Source organism: Misgurnus anguillicaudatus, chromosome 3 (assembly GCF_027580225.2).
Source record: "Misgurnus anguillicaudatus chromosome 3, ASM2758022v2, whole genome shotgun sequence".
NCBI lineage: Eukaryota > Metazoa > Chordata > Actinopteri > Cypriniformes > Cobitidae > Misgurnus > Misgurnus anguillicaudatus.
The window spans coordinates 24,694,708-24,709,561 of record NC_073339.2 but is presented as its reverse complement, the minus strand read 5'-3'; the positions used below and the strand labels follow the sequence as shown (position 1 = coordinate 24,709,561).

Below are 14,854 nucleotides of genomic sequence, written 5' to 3'. Positions count from 1 at the left end.
TGCTCAAAAACATGATGGGAAATCAGCATTGTACTCCAAAGAACATATTACAACTTTTAAAAATAAAATTATTTGCTTAAATTGATTATTTATGACAGCACATTTCTTCATGGGAATTCTCTATGCAACTCTATTTTTCCAATAACTTTAAAAACAATGGGTTCACTGGTCAAAAGCATGAAAGGAAATCAGCATTGTACACTGAAAAAAATGGACTTAGTGGGTCTTTGAATTTAAATAAAATAAACATGTATATGCAACACAAAATATTTATATTCCTTGTGTAAACATAATTTAATTGATTAGGATTAAAATATTTTGTTTGAATGTAAAATGAACACATTATTCTCACATTGATTAAAATTGATTGGATTGAATACTTAAAGCAATAAAATTGGGTTTGCACACAAAACGGCACCTCCTGAGCAGCAGGGGCAGTATAGCTCAATGAAAAGGACATCGATTGCCATAAAAGAAGAATAAAGATCGTTTGTTTTGGGCGCCAAAATGAAGACGCAGCAGCAGTCAGTCAGAAGAACTCTCTCAGACGGACACCACGTTATTAAAGTAAGTTCTATTATTTATTTATGTTCGCTTCATACGTGATATATCTTCACTAGATAGACTATTTTTGTTTACAATATGTAGCCATTGCAATGACTTGTAGTAAATATTAGTTTGGAGGAGGTTGGTGGAGTAACGTAAGTTAACAGTCAGTCAAGCTCATAAAGAAAAACACAGCGTTGTAAAAACGTCAGCTGTTTAACGTTATTTCACGTTTGGTAGTTTTATCTGAGTTGAAAACTGTCAGCTTTGAGTTGACTTTTGAGGCACTTTTTACTCAGCTGTTCTATGGAAACGTGTCAGGAGGACAAATAAAACGCTAACCAAAAGTTATTCTGTCCAGAGTAACATTATCCATGTAAGTAAGTTAATTTACCAGATGATATCAATTGACTACATTAATAATGACATTGCGTATGAAACAAACTGTCTGCTTAATCAGATTATCAGACCCGCGTCAGTTATTCGTGACTTCGCTACGCCATGAGCAACACTTGATTCTATTAGAAAAAGCTTTTTTAAATGTCTCGCGTGACGTCTGGTATATTAACTGAAAAAAAATCGCTTTGAAGTGACCACACCTTAAAGCTGACGTTTTCAGAAGAGAACCTTGTTTTACGGTCTAATTTTGTCCAACATTGCGTCCTATGACAGATATAATACTTATTTCATTATTGCTCTGTGTATGTGTGGTCTTCATCATTTGAGGTTGTGTGTTGATTCACATCTGAATATTTCCTCTTATAGGTCCATCATCCTTGCATGCGCTACACACTCAAAAACATTGGTAAGTCATTTCTTTCACTTTTGTACTGCTGTTAGGAGCTATATATCTTATTTTTGTAACTAATATACAATTATTATTCTTTGACTCGCAGTACTCAAATATACAATGGTTGGTTAATTTGTTTTCAGATAAATGCTGAATTTAAAAGAATCACTACTGTCTTATGTTCCTGTGTCACCTGGACCTCCAATCCAAAAACCTGACGAAACTCTTCTATCAGAAAGGAGGACAGCTTGCAAAAAGACTTCAAACAATTAATGATCAAATGACAGAAGTAAGTAATATAGATTCATAGACATAAAAATGTGTAAACATTGTTGGAAGTACAGAACGTTTAGTATGTTTTAGTTACAACATCTTTTGGCACACGGTCATTAAAACACCTGGGAAGATTTAAAGGGGTAGTTCACCCAAAAATAAAAATTCTCATCACTTACTCCCTATCATGTTGTTACAAACCTGTATAAATGTCTTTGTTCTGATGAACACTAAGGAAGATATTTTGAGGAATGTTTGTAACCAAACCAATCCTAAGCCCCATTCACTTCCATAGTGGGGAAATATAATACTATTGAAGTGAATGGGGCTCATGAACAGTTTGGTTGCAAACATTTCTCAAAATAAATATCTTCCTTCATGTTTATCAGAACAAAGACATTTATACAGGTCTGTAACAACATGAGAGTGAGAAAATGAGAGAATTCACTTTGATGTGATTGTCAGGTATGGTAGCACACACTCGAAACGTGGCCTCTTTATTTAACTCATTCCAGTGTAGTGAACACTAGGGATGCTCCGATCAGGATTTTTGCAGCCGATACGATCACCGATTTGTAATCTTCGTGATCGGCCGATACCGATTCTGATTTTTTTAAAGCTGATATGCAAGCTCTTTGATGACTGTAACTGTTACATTTTTTCTAGATAAAATAATACCACAGATGTTGCCTTTGTTATATTACTTGCAGTAATTGGGTATATTATTGTTTTAATAGTGCCTCAAATAAATAAGCACAACAAATATTTATTCTGCATAGAGAAATTTAATATGGCTTTAAAAAGGCTTATGTCTCCTAAAAGTACTGAAAATAAAACACTTCACAGTCTTTACTGTATTAATTAAATATACACGCATTCGTATGAAGTATAAAAGTTCTTTAGTCAAGAGCAGAGAGTGATTTTATTGAGAGATGAATTAGGTTACTGCAGCTTTAAGACGTGAGAGAGAGAGAGATCGCTCTGTTCACGTGCACTGATGACAGGCTGCTGTGTGTGTGGGCGGCGGCTGAACGCAGACAAGCAGCTGTGAGGAAAATAAAAGTTTAAACGCTCAAAACTTTAAGACGCATGCAAATAAGAAACTTTTGGCATGAGGATGCAATTGTCCGTGATAGATATGTGTTGTATACGCCAGTGTTTCCCATACATTGATTTATTTGTGGTGGCCCACCACAGAATCAACACTGGCCCCCACAAATAGAATTTTCATGATTACCATTTACATTTTTATTTCACTATTTAAAACAGCTTAATTCGGCTTAAAATATAATTTGATATATAATACAGATCAAATACAGATACAGATCAAAGAGTAAAAGTGAAACATATTTCAGGTGCCAGCACTAGATCAAACGCAAACACGACATGATGACGTCACATATATGCTAATTAGCGGGGGACGTCATCATCATCACCACAGTCTCCTCAAAATCCTGTGGGAAACACTGTATACGCTGTTTGATGGGGATGTGAAGACGCCTCGCGCTGTTGACCGGAGCGCGTCCTCATAGAAAATACGCATATCTCTGTAAAGGCAAAGAGAGACATACAAATCTGCACGCCGCACATGAGCAAAGGGTTGTAAAAATGCTTGTGCTACGTAAAAAAATGTCTTTAATTGCAACCACATTCAGGATCCTTTTGATGACAAAAGTAAACCGAAAGATCGGTTTATGAGATCGGCAGATTTAGCGAGCACAGATCGAGTCATTTAATGCCATTATCGGCCGATCGATCGGAGCATCCCTAGTGAACACACACACACACACACCCAGAGCAGTGGACAGTGCAGCTGCCTTGCTTTGTAACCCATGTATTTGTAACCAATTGTAACATGCTGTGGCAATGCACATGGGTCTGTATACTTACATTTATATTTGTTTGCATTGTACTAATTTCCAATGACACTTTTATTGTAACAGTAACCTTTTTTCTGTTTCTTTAACTACATTTGTCTGTTTTGTACAGGGCATGGATGAAGTCAGCATCAGTGAGGTCATATGAAGACACCAATGTTGGGATTTGTGCTCTCAAACAACATGCTTCTTGTGATGAAGAAGAGGATCTTTGTATAGTCCTGGAAGCCATGAAGGTGTTGCAACATCGTGTTTGAGCTGATGTATGCCTTAAACCTGAGCTATCCTGATCTCCGCTTTATTTTTGAGGAAATCCAAACTGCATTGAGAGTAACTTCAACGAACAGTTTCTTTCAGTGAAAGGATCAGAAAGACTGTGCTGCTCATTTTTGACTTTTTTATCTGTTTTAAGTGTTTTCTCTTATTAATACATTAACAGTTTGCTGCTCAGAGTCAATTTTGGAAATGGTTGTTGTATTTTGTTTTTGATAAATTTTTGATTAACAGTTTATAAAAAAACTGTAGCTCTGACTTTCTGAAGGAGTGATATTTTCCAGTTTGTAAATCCATTTTAAAAATAATAGTACTTACTGTTTTGCATGTCTCTTTGGAATGCAGTGTTTGTGCTTTAGCACTTCTAAATCTATTGTGATAGTAACTATATTTTAAACATTTGGGTCAGTTTCACAGATGGGGCTTTTCCTAGTCAGACTTTTGCAATGCCATATATCAGTACCATTGTTTTGTGTAAAGATGTGCTCCAGTGTTGTTTTTGTAAGGTAGGTTTGTTTGTAAACTTTATTTTTGTAAAAATATTGTAATATAACTAGGGCCTAGTCATGGCTTAATCTACAACCTGTTTGGGAAATTGCCCCTTTATGTATGTACTGCATGTGCTGATTGTTGTAATAGTTATTGACTGTTATTGAATTAATGTGTAGTGATTTAAATGAATTGATGATCTGAAAGCAGTGGTTTGCCTCAATATCACTAAACATTTGTACAAAACTCTTTGCTTTTTATGCCAATGCAAATGTATTTTGTATTTAAAAAAAATAAATAACATTTGGATAATTATGGGTGATTATTCTGGTGCCAGAGACATAATGAAATTGCTTTAGAGTTACATAATCCCATAATATAAGCATTAAAAAAGCATTTTGGAATTACAGATGAAAATCTAGTCCCCTTACATAATAAAATTACTTAAACATTACAAAATAAATGTGTTATAGTAAAGAGAAATATCACTTTGAGTCAACATATTTCTATTAGACTACTTAAAATAATTAAAATATTTTGGTCTGACACATAAAAATTTATTGAGGAAAATTATTTTGGTTTTAAACAATCGGATCATGTGGGACCGATGTACACATTAAAATTACGTAAATTGAAAGGATTTTTTTTTTCAGTGTACTTCAAAGAACATACAACTCTCAAATGTACAATTATTTGCTTAGAATTGATTATTTATCACAGCACATTTTATCTATGGGAATTCTATATACAACTATTTATTTAATAGCTTTGGGAACAAGGGGCTTACTGTACTCCAAAGAACACATTACAAGTTTAAAATGACCAATTATTTGCCTAATATGTCCAATTTATTCTTCAATGCAAAATCATTTTGCTCGAAAGCTCTTAAGAACAAGAACCTGCTACTCTAAAACAAGATGGAAAATATGTATTGGACCCTCAAGAATATTTTACAAGGGTTAAATATAAAGTTTTGGCCCTTTTATGTCAAATTAAGAATAACCTGCTACTCTAAAACAAGATGAAAATGTGTATTGAACCCTCAAGAACATTTTACAAGGGTGAAATGCAAAGTTTTGGCTTAATATGTCCAATTTAGAATAACACAGTTCTCTGTGGGATTCTTCAATGCAAAATCCTTTTGTTCAATAGCTTTCAAGAACAAGATCCTGCTTCCCTAAAAGTTTACAAGTTTGAAATTTTACAATTATTTGTTTAATATTTCCAATTTATAAAAGAATGCTTCTTTATGATATTATTCAATGAAAAACATTTTAAATAAACAAGGTATCAAAAATATATTGTATTATATTGTCTCAGATGTTTAATTTCTAATACAAATCAAAGGACTTAAACACAGTCTTAATGCAGGCCAAGACAATGTGAAGATTTACACACCCAGAAAAAAAGGTCCCATGTACCATTTTATTAGAGATGTGTACCTTTAAGGTACCAGTTGTGAACAAAAATATTACCCCCCTTGGTAAATATGAGCAAAGAAAGCTGTGAAAATAAACCCACAATGTTTCTCATTTTGAGTTTGAATAAATATATGATAAAAAATATGATGTTAAACAATTGTGGGAAAAAGTGTGGGGGGAATTACACTAAGAAATAAATGGTTTTCTCTAATACACACTGGATACAATTACCCCCCCCCCCCCCCCCCCCCAGAAATTTATCAGTAAAATATTTCTGAAGTATATTCCCATTGATACAAACATTTTCTTAGCACATCAAGGTGACTAGAAACATGATGTTGCCCAACAGTCATATCTTCCAGTTACACAGGAGAATAAATATGATGTAACAAACTCATTTATCACAATGGGTAAAACCAAAGACTGTCAGCAAAAGATTGTTGAGCTACACAAAATAGAAAGTGGCTTTAAGGAAATAGGTAAACAATAGAAACAAACAAAAAACAAAACGCATTACATCAGTCTTATTCAATAAAGTGTCATTTATAGAGTATCTACTTTATATGCTTTATTCTTCTTTTCTCATTTCATGTTTAAAGGGCCTGACATGAAAATCTGACTTTTTCCATGTTTAACCCTTTAACTGTCAACTGTCAACTGTCAAATTCCTAAAACTCTGGAATTCTTTAGTCTGGAAGCTAAATCTTGATCTTGTTTTAGTGCTATAATTGGGTTCCCAGTGCTTCTATCAACTTAGAAAATGTTAAAAAGATCAACCCAGTAACAGTTTTGGTAAACCATTCTCTGCAAATACATGAAAAATTAGATAATTAAAATTTGGTTCTCCTTATGATGTCATAAGGACATCTTATTATAATAATACCGCCCCGTTAAACTGCACTATCCAACCACAGCACAGTAGTGATGGGCGATTTCGAAGCACGCTTCTTGAGGCTTTGAAACATTTACGAATCTTTTGATTCGAATCATTGGTTCGGAGCTTGCTTCAAACTGGCCAGTCACGTGATTTTAGCAAACTAGGCTTCATTACGTCATAACTGTTTCGAAACGTTTTGAAAATCCGACAATTCACCAATAGGGGGAGTTGATCACTAATGAACAGTGTAGGTGAACTCGGGTCCGTTTTGTTATAAAAGTTCATAAACATTCATCCTTCTGACTAATAACACTACCATTTGTCTACTTTTTGTTTATAGACAGATTTAATGACAAAAGTGTGCATAATTAAAAAGGGAGTTTGTTTTAATGGTTTGTTTGCCATAGATAAAACTAAAAACAAAGTAAATTCTTAAGTAAAGTCTTAAGTAAATTAAATAATTTATTTTTCTTAAAAACATATTTTTAGAACAATCTTGCTATTATTTTGTAAAAAGTGTAAAATGTTTGGACAGATCTTGCTGCTTTCACACTATTTTGACCAGCAGGTGTCACCAGTATGCATGGTGTTTGGAATGCTTCGAAAAACTGAATCAATTTGCGAAGCAAAAAGAATGGTTTACAAAAACTAATTTACTGGGTTGATCTTTTTCGTATTTTCTAGATTGAGAAAAGTACTTGGATCCAAACTATAACACTTAACAGGAAAAAAATCAGATTTTCATGCCATGGCCTTTTGAATAATGTACAACATTTTTTTCCTCCACCAGCTAGCAAGCAGTCTTAATAATACACTGTTGCAATTACTGAAAGAGAAGAATGAGTTCAGTAAGAGTCAAGGGACAAATGCCTAACTAAAGGAAACAGTAATCGCGATAATGGTGACTTCAAATGAATCTAAAACAAACACAAACTGTTGATTTAATGTAACAAAATTGGTGGAAAAATAATATCTTTCTACTAAATAACGTGTGTGAATGCTAAAATAGTTGAGCACTTGTATCTTGTTCTCACAGCAGTTTAGAAGTTTGAAATTTATCATCCATGTTTAGAAAATAACTTTGCAAACAAGTTGAATTTTAGGTTTCAAACAGAGATGGCGATAGAGTGGCAAAAGTGAAAGAGTGCAGCAGGGGTTATTGCACCCACAATGCAATGAATTGTAAAAACTGGCAAAACGCCGGTAAAACATTTTATATTTATAATATATCTTAATTTAATCTAGTCCATCCAACTTTTTTGTGTGTCTTGTCAGCTTTACTTTGAAATTATTTGTTTAGCCAACATAACATTGTAACAGATTAAGTTAAGTAACCAATACATCCCATTGGCTGAAGATTTTGCAGTATATTGTGGGTAATTGTTGTTCTGGCACCATCTTGCAGAAGTGTAGCACCATTAGATAGGTATGTGAGTAATAAATAGTCATATATTAGGCAATAAGTTCTAGGATGTTTGTTGAACAAACAAACAAACAAACAAACAAACAAACAAACGGTTTGAAATATAATTTTTCATTTCAAATTAGTTTTGATGTGTTTGACAAACTGTAATTTATGATGGGAGAAATGAAGCTTTGAATCAATTGAACCTAGTGATGGGAGAAATGAAGCTTTTCGAAGCTTTTAATCAATTGAACCAATTGCTTCAAAATTGATTCAGTTTTTCAAAGCAGTTTGAAACACCACACACGCTGGCGACCCCTGCTGGTCAAAATAGTGTAAAAGCAGATATATCCAAACTTTTTACACTTTTTTAACAAAATAATAGCAAGATTTGTATTAAAATATGTTAAAAAAATATTTAACTTAATTAAGACATAGTTAAATGTCTATTATGTGTTTTTAGTTTTATTTAGGGCAAACAAATCATTAAAACTAACTACCCTTTAAATTATGCACATTTTTGTCATTAAATCTGTCTATAAACAAAAAGCAGACAAAATGGCAGTGTTATTAGTCAGAAGGATAAATGTTTTATGAACTTTCATAATAAAACTGACCCGAGTTCACCTAAACATATTAGACACTGGTCATGTGATCAACTCCCCCTAGTGGTGAACCATCGGATTTTCGAAACGTTTCGAAACAGTTATGACGCAATGAAGCCTCGTTTGCTAAAATCACGTGACTTGGGCCAGTTTGAAACAAGCTCCGAACCACTGATTCGAAACAAAAGATTCGTAAATGTTTCGAAGCCTCATGAAGCAGTGCTTCGAAAACGACCATCAATAACTGTAATTAAAATAGGTTTATTTGATGAGTAGTTTTGAGCAGCTGCATTCTGATGGATTGATGTTATGGACTTATTAAACCCTAATGAAAGAGGATGGAGTTTATTAAATGGCTAGTAATGGGAGAAATTAAGCTTTTTGAAGCTTCAAATCAATTGAATCCATTGGTTCCCAAATTGATTCAGTTTTTCGAAGCCTTCAAAACACCATACACGCTGGCGACACCTGCTGGTCAAAATATGCAAAATGTAAAAGCAGCAAGATCTGTCCAAACATTTTGCACTTTTTACAAAATAATAGCGAGATTGTTCTAAAAAAATGTTTTTAAGAAAAATAAATTATTTAATTTAAATAAGACATAATTAAAAGTGTATTCTGTGTTTTTCGTTTTATTTATGGCAAACAAATCGTTAAAACGTATGAACTCCCTTTTTAATTATGCACATTTTTGTCATTAAATCTGCGTAGTTTATAAACAAAAAAGTAGACAAAATGATAGTGTTATTAGTCAGAAGGATGAATGTTTATGAACTTTTATAAAAATCTGACCCCAGTTCACCTACTGGTCATTTGTGATCAACTACCCGTAGTGGTGAATTGTCGGATTTTCGAAACGTTTCGAAACAGTTATGACGTAATGAAGCCTCGTTTGCTAAAATCACGTGACTTTTGCCAGTTTGAAACAAGCTCCGAAGATTTGTAAATGTTTCGAAGCCTTATGAAGCGTGCTTTGAAATCGCCCATCACTAAAAATGGCATTATTAAAAAAAAATTGTGATCAATTGCATTTTTCATGTACAAATAAATACATTTTTGTTTGTTGACTCTACTAAGGTTTGTTAAGTTTACTTAAATATCTTTTGTAAAATTAACTACATTTTTTTTAGATTACTTAAACAAATTGCGTGGAACCTGTTGACATAATATTTTTAATTAAACCCAACATTTTATTTTTTTGAGTGAATTTTGATTTTGTTTGATGTGGGTTTCCCTGCATTAAGTACATCCATTTGCAAATCTACAAAATAGAAGCAGAATAGAAATGTGTAATGCTGCAAATTGTTTTCTTAGTGTTTAATAAGGGAAACATTACTTCTTATGTGGACCAGTGTTGGGCAGTAACAAGTTACTAGTAACGAGTTTCAGTAATAATATTATTTTCCATGGTAACCAGTATTGTAACTAATTACGGTTGGCTGCAGTAATAAGTAATCATTTTATTTTTGAAAGTAGTAACTAGTAATGGGTAAAATATTATATTTTCTGCCCAACACTGATCTGTACAAAGAATATAATTTGCTGGAAAATAATATATATAGAAAATAATATATTTACAGGCAATACACTGTACTGCAGCTCTGCTCAACTCATATCAGGCAATTCCAATGCCAATCCCTGCTGTGTGAACTGTCCTGTTGATTAACCATAATATAAAAAGTGTCCAAGTATGCATTTATGTGAATGCCTCATTTGAAAAACCAAAGGCGAATCACTTAAAAGCAAGTCAATAACCTTTAACAGCATTTTTCTTCAGCTGTTTGAAGAGATCCTGGAACGACAGTCATACAAGCCAATGTCAAGTGAAAACAATCTGTACCTTTGTCCAGAAATTCTAAACTTACTTTTGACACCTACATTGCACCCTTTCCCTTTTGAAGTAGTATAATAAAGAAATGTAACTAAATCTGAAGAGGTATGCCTCATATTATAATAACAAAGATCAAGTCCGAGAAGTCATGGAAAACAAACTGCCATGGGAAAAGGTGTTTGACATTGTAAATAAATATTGCAAAATACAGTGGTGACCACCATGACTTGGTGGCCTAAAGCACCAGTCAGCTAATTCCTCATGTTATCTTGGACTGTGTTGAGGTCCTTTGATTTGTATAAGAAATGAAACAACTGAGGCAAATAATTGTACATTTAAGAGTTATTATAGTAATATATTCTTCAGGGTCCAAAACACATCTTGCTTTGGAAAAGCATGTTCCTGTTCTTAAGAACTAGTAAAGAAAATGATGTTGCATAGAGAAATGTGCTGTCATAAATAATGAATTCTAAGGAAATAAATGTACATTTTAAACTTGTATTATGTTCTTAAGGGTCCAATAAGCATTTTCCATCTTGTTTTAGAGTAGCAGGTTATTGTTCTTAAGAGCTATTAAGCAAAATGATTTTGCATTGAAGAATCCCATAGAGACCTGTGTTAAAATTGGATATGTTAAACAAATAATTGTACATTTTAAACTTGTAATATGTTATTGATGGTCTAATCAACATTTCCCAACTAGTTTAAGAAAAGCAGATTATTGTTCTTAAGAGCTATTGAGCAAAATTATTTTGCAATGAAGAATCCCACAGAGAACTGTGTTATTAAAAATTGGATATGTTAAACAAATAATTGTACATTTTAAACTTGTAATATGTTATTGATGGTCTAATCAACATTTCCCAACTAGTTTAAGAAAAGCAGATTATTGTTCTTAAGAGCTATTGAGCAAAATGATTTTGCAATGAAGAATCCCATAGAGAACTGTGTTATTAAAAATTTGACATATAATTGTGCATTTTTGAGTTGTAATATTTTCTTTGGAGTACAATGATAATTTTCAGATCATGCTTCTGAACAGTAAGCCCCTTGTTTCCAAAGCTATTGGAAAAAACGAGTTGCATAGGGATTTCCCATAGAGAAATATGTTGTGATAAATATTCAATTGTGAGCAAATAAGTGAACATCTGAGAGTTGTAATATGTTCCCTGGAGCACATTGATTAATTCCCATGTTGTTTTTTAGCGGTGAACCCCTTATCTGTACAGTTATTGAAAAGAATGTATTTGCATAGGGATTTACCATAGAGAAATGTTCTGTGATGAATATTCAGTTGTGAGCAAATAAGTGAACATCTGAGAGTTGTAATATGTTCCCTGGAGTACATTGATGAATTCCCATGTTGTTTTTAGGCGGTGAACCCCTTATCTGTAAAGTTATTGAAAATAATGTATTTGCATAGGGATTTCCCATAGAGAAATGTTCTGTGATGAATATTCATTTGTGAGCAAATAAGTGAACATCTGAGAGTTGTAATATGTTCCCTGGAGTACATTGATTAATTCCCATGTTGTTTTTTAGCGGTGAACTCCTTATCTGTAAAGTTATTGAAAATAATGTATTTGCATAGAGATTTCCCATAGAGAAATGAACTGTGATGAATATTCAGTTGTGAGCAAATAAGTGAACATCTGAGAGTTGTAATATGTTCCCTGGAGTACATTGATTAATTCCCATCCTTGTATTGAGTGGTGAACCCCTTATCTGTAAAGTTATTGAAAATAATGTATTTGCATAGGGATTTCCCATAGAGAAATGTTCTGTGATGAAAATTCATTTGTGAGCAAATAAGTGAACATCTGAGAGTTGTAATATGTTCCCTGGAGCACATTGATGAATTCCCATCCTTCTATTGAGTGGTGAACCCCTTATCTGTAAAGTTATTGAAAATAATGTATTTGCATAGGGATGTCCCATAGAGAAATGTTCTGTGATGAAAATTCATTTGTGAGCAAATAAGTGAACATCTGAGAGTTGTAATATGTTCCCTGGAGCACATTGATTAATTCCCATGTTGTTTTTTAGCGGTGAACTCCTTATCTGTAAAGTTATTGAAAATAATGTATTTGCATAGGGATTTCCTATAGAGAAATGTTCTGTGATGAATATTCAGTTGTGAGCAAATAAGTGAACATCTGAGAGTTGTAATATGTTCCTTGGAGCACATTGATGAATTCCCATCCTTGTATTGAGGGGTGAACCCCTTATCTGTAAAGTTATTGAAAAGAATGTATTTGTATAGGGATTTCCCATAGAGAAATGTTCTGTGATGAATATTCAGTTGTGAGCAAATAAGTGAACATCTGAGAGTTGTAATATGTTCCCTGGAGTACATTGATGAATTCCCATGTTGTTTTTAGGCGGTGAACCCCTTATCTGTAAAGTTATTGAAAATAATGTATTTGCATAGGGATTTCCCATAGAGAAATGTTCTGTGATGAATATTCATTTGTGAGCAAATAAGTGAACATCTGAGAGTTGTAATATGTTCCCTGGAGTACATTGATGAATTCCCATCCTTGTATTGAGTGGTGAACCCCTTATCTGTAAAGTTATTGAAAATAATGTATTTGCATAGGGATTTCCCATAGAGAAATGTTCTGTGATGAAAATTCATTTGTGAGCAAATAAGTGAACATCTGAGAGTTGTAATATGTTCCCTGGAGCACATTGATGAATTCCCATCCTTGAATTGAGTGGTGAACCCCTTATCTGTAAAGTTATTGAAAATAATGTATTTGCATAGGGATGTCCCATAGAGAAATGTTCTGTGATGAAAATTCATTTGTGAGCAAATAAGTGAACATCTGAGAGTTGTAATATGTTCCCTGGAGCACATTGATTAATTCCCATGTTGTTTTTTAGCGGTGAACTCCTTATCTGTAAAGTTATTGAAAATAATGTATTTGCATAGGGATTTCCTATAGAGAAATGTTCTGTGATGAATATTCAGTTGTGAGCAAATAAGTGAACATCTGAGAGTTGTAATATGTTCCTTGGAGCACATTGATGAATTCCCATCCTTGTATTGAGGGGTGAACCCCTTATCTGTAAAGTTATTGAAAAGAATGTATTTGTATAGGGATTTCCCATAGAGAAATGTTCTGTGATGAATATTAATTTGTGAGCAAATAAGTGAACATCTGAGAGTTGTAATATGTTCCCTGGAGTACATTGATTAATTCCCATGTTGTTTTTTAGCGGTGAACTCCTTATCTGTAAAGTTATTGAAAATAATGTATTTGCATAGAGATTTCCCATAGAGAAATGAACTGTGATGAATATTCATTTGTGAGCAAATAAGTGAACATCTGAGAGTTGTAATATGTTCCCTGGAGTACATTGATTAATTCCCAATGTGTTTTTTAGCGGTGAACCCTTTACCTGTAAAGTTATTGAAAATAATGTATTTGCATAGGGATTTCCCATAGAGAAATGTTCTGTGATGAATATTCAGTTGTGAGCAAATAAGTGAACATCTGAGAGTTGTAATATGTTCCCTGGAGTACATTGATTAATTCCCATGTTGTTTTTTAGCGGTGAACTCCTTATCTGTAAAGTTATTGAAAATAATGTATTTGCATAGGGATTTCCCATAGAGAAATGTTCTGTGATGATTATTCATTTGTGAGCAAAAACTTGAACATCTGAGAGTTGTAATATGTTCCCTGGAGCACATTGATGAATTCCCATCCTTGTATTGAGTGGTGAACCCCTTATCTGTAAAGTTATTGAAAATAATGTATTTGCATAGGGATTTTCTATAGAGAAATGTTCTGTGATGAATATTCAGTTGTGAGCAAATAAGTGAACATCTGAGAGTTGTAATATGTTCCTTGGAGCACATTGATGAATTCCCATCCTTGTATTGAGGGGTGAACCCCTTATCTGTAAAGTTATTGAAAAGAATGTATTTGCATAGGGATTTCCCATAGAGAAATGTTCTGTGATGAATATTAATTTGTGAGCAAATAAGTGAACATCTGAGAGTTGTAATATGTTCCCTTGAGTACATTGATTAATTCCCATGTTGTTTTTTAGCGGTGAACTCCTTATCTGTAAAGTTATTGAAAATAATGTATTTGCATAGAGATTTCCCATAGAGAAATGAACTGTGATGAATATTCAGTTGTGAGCAAATAAGTGAACATCTGAGAGTTATAATATGTTCCTTGGAGCACATTGATGAATTCCCATCCTTGTATTGAGTGGTAAACCCCTTATCTCTAAAAGTATTGAAAAGAATGTTGTTGCATAGGGATTTCCCATAGAGAAATATGCTGTTATAAATTGTACTATAAATAATTGTACATAGAAGAGATATAGTATGTTCTTTAGAGTTCAATAAAGATCATGCATCCCACGTTTGAAAAGCTATTGAATGCTATCATGTGTCATTAAATAAATGCATACTGCATTTCTAGTCAAACTTTACTACAAATAATT

The 14,854-nt window shown here is 33.2% G+C and overlaps 1 long non-coding RNA gene across 2 annotated transcripts; it reads left to right on the top strand.

Annotated features, from left to right (window-relative positions):
• The first annotated feature begins 224 nt into the window (after nucleotides 1-224).
• On the top strand, nucleotides 225-4,560 carry LOC141361746 (uncharacterized). Of its 2 annotated transcripts, XR_012367913.1 has the most exons (4): nucleotides 225-567; nucleotides 1,312-1,351; nucleotides 1,480-1,625; nucleotides 3,599-4,560. It is a non-coding gene; the product is annotated as an uncharacterized lncRNA (long non-coding RNA). The 2 variants fall into 2 exon arrangements; XR_012367907.1 differs by lacking the exon at nucleotides 225-567 and having other exon boundaries at nucleotides 971-1,351.
• The last annotated feature ends 10,294 nt before the right edge of the window (nucleotides 4,561-14,854 follow it).